Source organism: Diospyros lotus, chromosome 1 (genome assembly GCF_014633365.1).
Source record: "Diospyros lotus cultivar Yz01 chromosome 1, ASM1463336v1, whole genome shotgun sequence".
NCBI lineage: Eukaryota > Viridiplantae > Streptophyta > Magnoliopsida > Ericales > Ebenaceae > Diospyros > Diospyros lotus.
Genome location: NC_068338.1, coordinates 44,262,421 through 44,276,035, shown reverse-complemented (window position 1 = coordinate 44,276,035; position 13,615 = coordinate 44,262,421). Strand labels below are relative to the sequence as shown.

Sequence of the window (13,615 nt, the reverse complement as noted above, 5' to 3'; positions counted from 1 at the left end):
CCCCAGCCCCCTCACCAATTTTCCATTTTTACCCCCAGCACCTGTGAAGCTGTGAACCCACCCCCCGCCCAAACCACCCCCCTTGTGAACCCAACCTACCCCACCCCGTGAACCAACCCCACACCCCAAATTAACCCGTGAACCACCCCCTCCCCTATTTAAACCCCAACTCCCTCCGATTAGACTGCACCCATCAAAATTTCTCATTTACCACCAGCTTTTATTCTGTTGGCTTTTTTTTTATCTCTTCCTTTCCCAATATATATTTCACTGTGTCGTATTTTACTCATATTTTTTTATTTAGTTTTTGTTCATCTTCTTACTTAATTTGTTTTTATCTCTTTCAATATATTTTGTTTTTATCTCTTCCTTTATTTTGTTAATTTGTTGATATGTCTTGTGTTTCTCTATTGTGTTATTTTTTAATAGAGGATAACTTTTTTTTGTAAGCATGAAATCACAAAATTTTGATAATGTGTATTTTCCTCAAGTTTTCATTGGTCGAATTCTGAATATTGGCCAAGTATTTAAATCACACAAGAAGATTTACACTTTTTATAATGTATATGCACAAAAAGTGGGCCTTAACACTCGAATCGCAAATAACAAAAAGAATAAAGAAACAGGTAAAGCCATATGAAAGTTATTTGTTTGCTCTAAAGAAGGAAAAACAAACGAGACTTATTAAATGTCTCATAAAAATGCTGTGCCACGAGTTAGCGAAAGAAAACGTGAACAAACACAATTTGGGTGCAATGCTAGATTGTTAGTGGTGAAGCAACATATTGGCAATAGTTGAGTGGTTAGACAATTTGTGGAGGAACATAACCATAGTCTAATTACTCTCAGCATAATACATTTGTTAAGATCACATCGAAATATCTTGGCCACAAAAAATGCATTTGCGCAACAATTTTTAGAAAGCAATATACCAATATGTCAACAATTGTGACTCATGGAGATAAACTCGGGTGGTCCATCATCAATGGGTTGTATTGATCAAAGAGATATCAGGAACTATGTAAAGGAATTACGACAAAAACAAATGGGTGATGATGTCAAAACACTAATCGAGCATTTCACATTTGGGAGAGAGAAAAGTCCAAACTTTTTCTTTAACTACGATATGGAGTCCTACAATAGGATGCTTCATTATTTTTGGGCTGATTCTAAGTAAAGAAGATCATATGCCTTATTTAGCAATGTCGTAGTGTTTAATACAACCTACAACACCAACAAGTACTCGATGATTTTTACCCCATTTGTTGGTGTAAACCATCATGACTAGAGAAATATATTTTAAAGAGGTGAACAAAGAATGCAACGGTTGAATTTATGTACAAACCTTTGACTAGTCAATGATGGTTCTAGTCAGTCATTAATAGCAAGGCATGGGCTAGTATCGCACAAGCTAGACTACGTTGTTGGTTGATGACACGTTTTTAACAGATGCTCGCACCACTTTTCTATTGAATGAATTCGAAAGTTTGCACATTAAACTTAAATATATTGACAATGGCGAAAATATCGGGATGCACAAGAATATGAGCAAAAACTGTGAGAAGACTTGAGTGATATGTGATCCAAATGTTGTTAGAACGAAATGGTGCGGGAAACGATTAAAGTCATCGAAAGATAAGGCAATGTCCCAATCTAGTGAACATGTCGCATTTGTAATGTTAGTGGCCACAATAAGAGGACTTGCTCGACGTTACGTGATAGGTAATGTATTTTTTAGATTATTTCTTTGAATTAATTTAATTCATTTTACAAATTGTATTACGCGTCTCATATTACCATTTTTTTTTCAATCCTTTTAGGTCGGACGAATTGGATGACCTATATCACCCCCAGTATTTTTTTGATAGCACGCAAAATGATGGGTTCATGAATATTACCAATAGCAACTATGCAGATGTGAATGTCAATTTAAAAAATTACTTCCCGTGATAATTCAATTGTTTTAGATTGATGTAAGACTAGTAATTTCCTAATTCAGTTGTTATGAATATTAATGTTGTTGGCGATGTATTTTGAGTATTGTGTGATCATTTTATTAATAAAAATTATTATCTCCTAATGTAATTATTGTTGAGTTTAAATTTTAATTTATTTAATATTTTATTAAAAATAATTCAATTATGTGATTTAATTTGGGAGGAGGGGTTGGTTAATTTGGGGGTGGTTCGAGGAGGGGGAAAGGGGAGTGGTTCACGGGTGCTGGGGGTAAAATTGAAAAATTGGTGAGGGGGGTAATGGTGGTGGGGTGCATGTGGGTAAGGGGCTGGGGCGAATTACGAGTGGTAAGTGGGGAATATTTTTTTTTTATCAAATGGTAAATATGTATAAATGATCAAAGAACTGTATAAATATATTGGGCATACCCAAACACAAACAAAAGGCTCAAACTAATGGCCCACAAAAAAAGTCTCATAATGGGCTAAAATATGAAAATATAAAGAGAAAATTATTCTGTATACTTGTATTTTAACTCTATAAACAATGAAACCCACCGAGGGGGATTGGCCTTAAAAAATACAGTAATTTCTTGTTGTCCAAATGTGATAAACAACACAGGTAAATGCAATAATCTTGGATTTATAAATCCAAGACGACCCTCGGGCTTCCTTCTTAAGCCACTTGACACCGCTAGCAACAGTCACCATTGATCTTCGAATGCCAATCCAAGATTGCTACCATTGATCTTCGAATGCCAATCCAAGATTTAATAGACCCCTAAATCTCAGAACTGATTGGACAAGCAAAGAAAATATAATGAATTGATTCCTCAAATGCCCCACAAAGATCGCAATTTCTATTGGGAAACCATGAATTGTAATTTATTCCTAGTGAGAAGCTTACCTTTTACAGCGAGCCATAGAACAAACGCATGCTTAGGGATGATGGCAGAATTTCATACGACAGATGCCCAAATTCTATTAACACCTTTCGGTTGGAAAAAAATCATATGCTTTAATGATGCTAATCGCACCCCCTTGCTCCCAAGAAGAAAGCAAATTAATAGCAGCATCTACTAACCCTCAACATCGGGCAACATAATTATTACTTGCGAACAACATATCAATGCTCCCCTCAATTCTAATTTTTTATGAAAAATAGGTCAAAATATACTTGAATGTGTTGTACTATAAAAATTTTCTATAAAAAATATTAAGTAATCAAACATATGAAATATTTTAACGTGACATTTTTCATGAAAAATATTTCCCAATCAAACACCTAACAATTTTTTAGTCAGCATACCTAAGAGGACAAATTGAAGGGCTCATGGACCAAGTCAAGTCAACACAATAAGAGATGGAAAGCAACTTTGTAATTATAAGAATTTATTGATTTGTTCTCTGTACGATTTTGCCATTATAAACATTACCATTACTATGCCCCTAGGGCGTGGTTAATGGCTCTGGCAAGCTGATATGAATACCCACAAGTGTGGGAGGTTTACAGTTCGAAATTTAGCGTGCCTAACTCCTGATTTACCTCTTCTCCGATGGTGTGGGGTTGCTAGGGAGGAACGCTTGTTCTAGATGTTATCCGAACATTACCATCACTATCATTAGTACCAAAAACCAATGAATTCTGGGCAATTTCGAGCGAAGTCTAATCCTTAATTGTTTAATGCTTGCATAGAATAAGCTCTAATTCCATGGCTATGCTCATTCCAACAATCAGTATATGATAACTTATGAAGCAAGCACGCCAGTTTTTAATTCAAGAAGTAGGATTTCATTGATATTAAAAATGTTAGCCAAGCTGAGAAAGTTCCAATTTCTGATTGGGCAACTCAGTGAAGCATCTGAATTTCATAAAATATCCAAAACATTAACCAAAAATGAAAATGAAGGATTGTGAGGGGTTCCTCATGCCCTCTCTTCTATAAGAACTCCCAGTATTTGCTTAAGTCAGAACAACTCTTACACACTTGAAGAACTAAAAGGCTCTAATCAATGGCCAGACAAATCTCAATTGTTTCATGGTTTCTTCTCAGCTGCTTCTGCACAATGCTCACAAGCAGCACATGAGCTTCTGACATTGCTCAAGAGGCAAATATATCTTATATCTGCTATTGTTCATCTTTTTCTTATATTTTTTCCCGTATTTGGGTGGTGATATTGGATACTAAAGTCTCAAATGCATTTGTTTGATCTGTTTGCTTTTGTTTTATCATTATTTTCCTCACTAATAAATTCGATATCATGTAGCAAACCTATATTGTTTATATGGGTGACATTCCAAAGGGAGACTTCTCTATATCATCCTTCCATATAAACATGTTGCAAGAAGCTCTTGGCAGATTGTTGACATCAATGTTTATGCATTGTTGATGAACAAAGAGAATTTTTTTTTTTTTTTTGGATTACGCCCCATTACTGGCGTTCTCAGCCACCCTGCTCCTAGAGCTACACTGAGGAGGTAAATCGAGAGATGTGTCCAAATAATCAGGGTGGTAGGCCTTAACACCACTAATATCACTCCTAAGGTACTTCCCCAAAACGAAGCATTCTGCTTCCCCCAAGAATCGAACCCATACTAAGAACCTTCAAACAAGCTTTCAGTCTACCCATTTACCACTTGGCTATGCCCCTGGGGGCAACAAAGAGAAATTTTGCATCTATAGAATGAGAACGAACGAGAACTTGTATGCTTCATCTTCTTACATCTTTCTAATTGTGTTTAAACTCCATTTGTTCAAATTTCAACATTGTCTTTATTTATTTTTATTATTTAGATCTAAGTTACTTGAATAAATAAGTAATTATGATCTAAATTATTTATTTATTTAAATAATTCCATCAATTTGGAAATTCTTGTTCACCATCAACAACGGTTTTCACCATTTTTCAATCTTTTTCAAAGATTGTATAAAAAACATAGTTTTATTTTGGTAACACAAACTTGTAAAGAAATAAACCAAACTGATCCAATTGCCACTTGTTCCTTTCGGCCCAAAGGAATGGGCGAGCGTGGGCTTGCAACGGCAAAGGATAGGCTTTGACGATCAGTTTGTCAAATGGCAATTACCACCTGCAAGCACTCCAACGCTCAAGTGAGCAAGAGAGTAAAATGGGTAGAGTATCAGCAGGCTAAAAGAGAACATACATTGCCTTTGAGGAGAGTTGGTTTATATAAAAGGTAGGGAGGCCCTCCTACATGCATACATCGTGCATTTGTAGGGTGATAGGACTGGACATCCAATGCTAGAACTTCCTAATGGTGACATGGTGCCGATAAGACTACCATTAATAGGGATGGGATCTGCCATAAATGATGATGGAATCTTGAGTGAGCGCGCGAGAATCCAACGTGTCGCTGTAATGATGTTGTTGCAGGTTAACACAAGACCAGGATCGGGCTACGAGCTGGTCCACAGGCCAAAGGCCAAGATCGGGCCGCAGGCTGGGGATCGGGCCGCAAACCATGCAAGACGTGCCCACGAGGGCCATGCATGGCCATACGCGCGTAAGGGGCTGAGGCAGTTGCAATAGGTGTTAGCCAGGCGACCCACAGACGATTGTTGCACGTGATGCATGCCGCCCTATGGTTCAGTATGACTGTTATGAGGCATAATAACTTTTATTTTCTGTAACCTATATATATGTGGCTTTGTGGGCGATTTTGATAGCTTTTAGAAAGCATAGCCCAATCCATTCTTTTTATTCTAAGATCTAAATATAAAATTGAGATTTTTTTCCGTATTCTTTGTGTGTGCTTTCGTTTTTATTGTGCATTAACCCCGTAGAGTTGTTAGCTGATCAAAGTGGGAGAACTTGGAGCCATCACAAGGTTGCTGACCAAAATTCAACCGGAGACCACATCGTAAGCGACTTCACATAAGCGGCCACGCCGGTGCCGTGGGAGCAAGCCATGGACGTGCCAGAGATGATATTATAGGGAACCACCTTTCTATCTTCTTCTATACCCGTCACCATCATAGCCTGCGACCAAGTTGCCAAAATGTCCATTCCTGCCGCACAAATATCCAACTACGCCCACCACATGTTCGACAAAATGTCTCAAACACTCGGGATAGGTACAAAAAGAGAAATCTTAAACAAGGATAATGCTAGACGAACAACTTTGTGGACAACTTTGTTGACAACCTAGTTAAAATTACAAATTTACCCTTTAATTCAATTACAAATCTACCCCAAATTGAATACCCTTAACTGCGGCCTACTTTCTCGTGTTCTTCCTCTATCCCTATGAACTGCTACTCAAAATTCATGTTTCTTCCTCATTACTCTCTCTCTTCTCTCCCGCCTGTGCTCATTCTGCCCAAAATTTCAGGCCATCTCTTACTCTCTCCCATCCGTGCGATTGCATCTCCATCAATCTTGATCTATAATGAGGTAAGTCTTCTAGTTTTATCAGTCATTATTTTCAGCACACATCCATGAAAGTTTGGCCGAAAGTTTAAGCTTAAATCTATGGAGATTTGGCAGTTGGATTATGCTGGTTTTTGGATATGTTGGTCGATGGGGATAAAGGTGTCGGGTGGTTACCTCTGATTGCTGGAAACCACCGGTCATGGTGGGCGATGGCTACTGGCAGTGCATTTTTTTGTTGGTTTTGGCAGAAACTTTAATTTTAGATCTACTGAGATTCGACCATTAGATTGTGTTGGTTTTTAGGTATGTTGGTCAATGAGGATAAGGGTGTCGGGTGGCTTGCTCTGATAGCCAGAAACCACCGGCCACTGTGGCCGGCGACAACTGCCAGTGCATTTAAGCGCGTGTTGGGTTTGGCAAAAAATTTAAGTTTAGATCTACAAAGATTCAACCGTTGAATTGTGCTAATTTTTGGGTATGTTAGTTAGTGGAGATACGGGTGTCTGGTGGTTATCTCTAATCGCGGGAAACCTCCGACCATGATGGCCGATGGGTGACTACCAGTACATTTTCCAATTCTCAAAGGGATTAATTTTTTCTATTTTCTCTTACAGATTTGTCAATTACAAGGAAAGCTCATTACAGATTTGTCAATTCCATTTTCTGTTATATATTTGATCAAATTTTGCTATTTGGGTATGATGAAAATTTAATACTTGAAAAGTTAGATATTATAGATAAAATTTTGGGGTGTGTAAATTTAGAACTTGAAAAGATAAATTTCATGTAATGTAATTAATTTTATATAGTGAAAATTTGTCAATTTCATATTTTGTAATGGCTGTGATTGTGATTGTTACTATCTTATGGAGAATGAAACAGAATGGTAAGTATCCACACTTCCTATCCCAAGCATTCCACTTGTGTTGAAGCATGATTATAGGAATTTGTTTGGTAGAATATGTGATGGGAATTTGTATTTGCAGAGGCATAATTAACTTTTTCAAAGAATATGTGATTGGAAAATAGATAACGTTTTGCCTTATTAAAATTTTTGTGAACTTTTCTTCTATTTGGCTCATTACGCTTTATATGAATGATACACGAGACGTTCTAATCAAAAATAAAAATATTCAAGATCAAATTATATATAAATATATATTTTAAAAATAAAATATATTTAACCGGTTATCTTTTTTAAGTCATCAATTTTATTATAAATAATAATACAGAAATATCACTAAAATTTTAATAACAAGTACGTACCTGAATCAACTTTAAGTAAAAAAAAAAGGGCTACAATTTATGCATAACAAATTTATTATTCATTATTGTTATCTCCCATTGATTCTTTTATCTCATTTTCCTTGCAATGTCGATGGGTACATAAGTTGACATAAATAATTGATCTATTTCGTAAGTCGGCACTCAATTTATTTTATAAGCTGTATTTCTTTGCTTGATTTCGATCATTATATACAAATATATTTAATATTACCAATAAATAAAAGATAACTAAAATACATCAAAGTAGGCGTTTGTAACAAGTTTTTGAGGTGAACTTGTGGGAAACCTCAACGGAGTCATTGATCGTGGAATCCAAGGCAGGTTTGCCTACTAAGGTGGACGTGGACATAATAGATGCTGAACCACTATAATGGTGTGCACGTATCATACATTACATTAAACAAAAATTACCAATCAAATACAACCACGTACATATCCATTGAAACCAAATTTGAATATGAAATCTAAGAATTTCGGAACTTTTTATCTCTAACAGTAACACTAAATGTGATTCACCAAACTTAACTAGTTATGTAAATCTTCAAGTTTAGAAATTAAAATCAATGTTTTGAGTCTGTTGACCGACTGAACTTTTGAAGCGAGCGGAAGAGTTGACGAGAAAAAGGGGCAAAACAGTTATCGTGATCTGAATGCGAGAAAAATTAACAACGCAACGCGAACAAATTGGGCATCCAGCAGAACCCGTGAAGAAAAAAAGAAAAAAAAAAGTAAATGAAAGGTGGGCCCAGCAAGCATCTCAATGTTTGGAGGGGGAAAAATGCTATTTGTACAGAAATAATTTTACAGATGATTTACAGGATGATATTTTCACGATAAATTGAGGATTTATCACAATTTATTGCGATAAATTTGTGACTTCTCTTCTCTCTATTTCTTTCTTTCTCCTCTTTCCTCTTCAACCACTGCAGCCTTTGCCTAGCCATCCGCCACTGCTGTTGCCTTGCCTCTCACCTAGCTGACAGCCACCTTTGTCTCTCAGCCAGGCCAAAGGTGAGGCGACCAGGTGAGAGGTGAGCTGTGGGAGTCGGCGGGCAGTACTGAAGGGCAGAAGAGAAAGAGAGGAGAGGAAGAAGAGGGAAATAGAGGATAGAAATGGGTAAAATGATCATTGAGATAAGAAAAAGAGGGACAAAATAGTCTTTTTCACATTACCTGTAAACCTATCTGTAAATAAGGTTCTATACAAATAGCATGACTTTTTAAGAGGAAGGCAAGGCGACAACGACGTTGGTTGGAGAAGGCGACATGGCGGTGTAGGGGGAGAGGAAGGCGGCGGTTGCTGGAAAGGCGACGCAGCGGCAGCAAGAGGAAGCCTGCGGTTGTTGGAGAAGATGGCGCGGCAGCTGCTACGAGAGGGAGCTAACGGTTGCTGAAAAAGACGATGCGGTAGCGGAGAAGATGAGAGAAAGCCAGCGGTTGCTGGAGAAGACGACCTGACAAGGGAGAATAGAAGACCTAGAGAGAGAGGGGTGGAGGCGGAAGTGGCGGCTTCAACAGCTATAGACGATGGATGCGTCAGCGAGAATGAGCTGAGAGAGAGAATGAGGCGAAAAAGAGGGAAGGAGAAAGAGAGAGAGAGAGAAAGAGATGGGGGAAGGAAGGATAAACAAACATGAGCGGGCTTTCAAAAATTTTGATATAAAATATCGCGATATTTTAACACCAAAATATTGCGAGAAATTGGAATTGTCAACAAAGTTGTCCACGAAGTTGTACGTGTATCATTGTCCCTTAAACAATGTAAAACCACAAATGGCAGCCTTATTGATTGATTAGCGTATCTTGAGGATGTCCCATGTTATTGGGTTTGGGCCTCTGGATGAGAATGAAACAACATATGGAGCCAGTTTGTCTTTAGAAAAATGCTATTTGTATAGAAATAGTTTTATAGATGATTTACAGAATGATATTCTCAAGATAAATTGAGAATTTATCACGAGAAATTTGCGACTTCTCATCTTTACTCTCATCACTCTTTCTTTCTCTCTTTTCCCTTTCAGCCGCTACAGCCTTTGTCTAGCCACCCGTCGCTGTCTCGCCTGGCCGACCATCGCCCTTGCCTCTCGACCAGGTGAGAGGCGAGCGACAGCCATTGGCAAAGTGAGGCAGCGGTGGGCAGTGCTAAAGGGGGGAGGAGAAGAGATGAGAGGAGAAAGGAGAGAAATGATAGAAAGGGGTAAAATGGTCATTGAGATAAGAAATAGGGGGACAAAATAGTTTGTTTCACCTTACCTGCAGGGGCGGATCCAGCAAGTTGGGGTGGGGTGGGCTGGGACTGGGCTGGGCTGGGGCTGGGCTGGGCTAAAATGAATTTAGGGAAAACTTTTGTATTAAAATTTTAATTTTTTTGTGGGTTGTCCTGGGCTTCATGTGTATCAGCCCAAGGCAGCTCACATGTGTATCCGCCCCTGTTTACCTGTAAACCCATCTATAAATGAGGTTATGTGCAAATAGCACGAGGCTTGTCTTTAACCTTTACACTCTTCATTATGGTTGCTGTCGGCCCTCTGCAAATGCAGTGTTATCTTAGATATAGACTCCTCAACCACGAATATCTTTCATTTGCATATATAGATATACATTCAAATATATATATATATATACCTTGTTGTGTTTATATAGTGATAAACTTCACTGCCATCTTTCAAATCTAGATAGGCAGCAGGCAAGGGAAATAAGTAGGCATTATCTTCGTATCCTTCATCCTGCATTATGGTACCAGCTGCACCTGCATCTAGTTGTGATTCTGCTGTGTTCAACTGATCACACAGAACAATTGTTCCCTTCACCAATTTTTTATCCAGTGAGACTGGGATGCAGTACCTGCATTGATGTTGATCGTTATACAAGACGTCAGTTAAAAGGGCGTCGTGGTGCACGAGGCTCCTTTTTGCAAGGGTTGTTTTCGTACCCTGTTTCCAGACTTTGAACTTGTGACCTTCCAGTCACAAGGGAGTAACATTATCGTTGCTATAAAATTAGTTGTCAACTATAAAATTAGTTTTCGTAATGATATTCGGCTTGTCTTTACCTGGAATCTGATCCATCAAAGCCTGCTGCAGTATTAGGCACATCCCCACCATAAACTAAAGGGAACCTTTTATCTTTAGGGTTGAAGGTGTTTATGGAGACACCGTCATAAACCGCACTGTTTCTTAGCTTCACTTTGGTGACAAACTTTCTGTCTATGGTGCTGGCAGCCACAGAGAGGGACCATGGAGAGAAATTAGTGATTGTTTCTGGATCAGGGCCGGAATTACCAGCAGAGTTGTATGTGAGTATTCCATTTTCATAGAATGGAAAGCCCCAATGACAATTGAATCTTAGAAGTACTCCAAGGGATAGAAGCTCCCAACTGAAAGAGAGATTATGTCTACCCCGTCGGCAATTGCATCATCGAATGCAGCAAGTATATCAGCATCAGCACAGCCATCCGACCAGCAAATCTTGTACACAGCAATCCTGGCAGAAGGAACGCCTCCTCGTGCTGTCCCTGAGGCCAGGCCTACTAAGCTGGCCTTTTTCACTACTTGGCCAGCTGCAGTGGAAGCCGTGTGCGTGCCACGGCCTTCTGAGTCTCGCGGTGAGTCAAAGTCTACTTTACTAAACTCCCCATCAGCTTTGTAGTACTTAGCTCCTATGATTTTGCTGCACAAGCAAACAAATTTGGCGACAAGGTAATTAGCCAGTTCCTATAGTTTTATTGCATAAATTATTATGTTTCCTTGCATGTTTTATCAAAGATGTTACTTGTTGCAGGTGAAATTTGTTGAGGACTGGCAAATGCCCTTCCATTTGCTTGGACGTGGGCCAAATCCTTCATCTCAAAGCTAGGAGATTCAGGCCAGATACCAGTGTCAAGCATCCCAATTATAATGTCGCTCTCAACTCCTGGTTCTGCTTTATGTGGGAAGCCCATGAAGTCCCATGACCTCGTCGTATGGAGCTTCTTCTTTTGGTTGGGAAATACAGACACAAAACCCTCCATGCCTGAAAGTTCAAAGATTAGTTAGGTTGAAGGAAAGAGAAGATATTACAGTTTTATCATTATTTACTCACCGGCTAGTTTTTCCCTCTCTCTCTGTTAGCTTTGCTACGAATCCGTTGAAGCTCCTCTTGTAACTGTGGATTAGAGATTCTGATGTCCTGCTGCTGAATCCATTGCAATATCAGTGGAGAAGTTAGGTTGTAATGGTTTAAGGTGGCTGTCCCATTATTTAATTTTCAAGAGAAAATAGGCAGAATAGCAAGTCTAAAAGACCTGCCCAAAACTTGTTGCAGCATCCTAGTGTGCAGGGATGATGCAGAGAAACCACCAGCCTTTGGAAGGTCACCCATGTATACAATGTAGGTCTGAGATAACAAGAACATCACCACTAATCAATTGTATCAGGATAATTTGCCAAACCAGAATCAGTATTCTCTTAAAAGAAAAAGGCACACTGTTAGCGAAAAACAAAAAAACAGAAACATGAAGTCTTTTTCAAACCAAAAACATGCAAGACCTCATGACCCAATCCTACATTGATAGTCAGTCTATTGGGAGGATTGGTTATATTACTTGGACCCATGGCTCACAGATCACCTTTAACTAGCACTTTTGGGTGAAAATTTGCAGTCTTATAAGTAGTATCAAACTTAACCCATGAGTATTATCAAATGGATGCAGGCTAGGAAATTATTGTGAGATTGATTCGGGTTTGAGGTGTGTTGATTTCTGGCTTGACGAGGATGCCAAGATTAAAAGGAGAGGAGTCATCATGAATCAATCCCAAATTGGAATTCTACTAGAGAGGCATTTTTGAGAGAACCTGTAGTGTAACAAATAATGCCAAAAGACGAATAGTTATATAGTAGAGATGCATGCCTTTTGACCACCATCAGACTCTCCATTACAGCTGACAAGCAGAGTAGAAGCAAAGCTGATCAGGATAATCCATGAAAGAGGAGGTATATGGCAGGCCATTGGAGGGAGGATTTCATGCAAAAACCCATGAATGGCCTTTTATATGGAGAAACTATTTGCTTCTTACTCCCTCCATAGGGTTCTCAAAATCATATTGTTGTAACCGCCAGTTAAAAAAAAAAATAAAGGTCCAAGGCCGGCTTTAACAATGATTTTTGGAGACTTTTACTCTTCCATTGTCGGAGATTCCGAGATGGCACCAACGATTCTTTCTATTGTATCTTTGTGGGTCTTAAAACTATTTGTGCACACTTGCAAGTACTAGTTCCAAGCCAATCTTCTTCTTACATTTAAAGTGTGCAGATGTTCATTAAAAATGCTTTACAATTGAGTATGCTTCGCATTTTGTTTATCAGATTGGCAAGACCTCTATTTAAATTCTTTGTTTCTTGGTTGGAAACCCTTGAATTGGATCGACGAAGATGCTGTCAGCGTCCATAGCCAAGACTGACAGCTATCAGGTTCTTGTAATTTCAGAATATGAATTTGGAGCAATGCATTTCTTCCATAACCTTGTCATGCATGATCAGAGCATTCTGATTGTCCGCTTCTTGAAAAATTTATACCTGCCACTGCTTTAATTTTTCATCTTATTTACTGTGATAAAATGGAAGTCAAAAAGTTTATCATTGCTGGTTCTATCGCTGAGCATCAGGGCCGGCTTAAGGGTTGGTGGGGCCATAGGCAACAAGACAACTCCCTCTCTCTTTCTCTCCCACAATTTTGCGTGACCGTCTAATCAGCGACATGATTGTGTCTGTTGTCTATCGTGATCAGTGACTATCTTTAAAGACGCCATCACTCCTGGTCTCCGACGATACCATCTCTTTCTCCATAGTCTTTAAAGAGATGGCATCGTCCCTAGTAGTGATGGGTCAGCATCTCCTAGTCTCCATGTGACCGTCTGTTGTGACCGGTGACCGTGTCTCCTAGTCTCCGATGGTCAGCATCTCCTGGTCTCCTCCCAGCTCCCATCTAACATCTCCTTTCA

The 13,615-nt window shown here is 38.9% G+C and overlaps 1 pseudogene; it reads right to left on the bottom strand.

The window, feature by feature from the left end:
- Positions 1-4,378: 4,378 nt before the first annotated feature.
- On the bottom strand, positions 4,379-12,624 carry LOC127793887 (cucumisin-like; annotated as a pseudogene).
- Between the last annotated feature and the right edge of the window lie 991 nt (positions 12,625-13,615).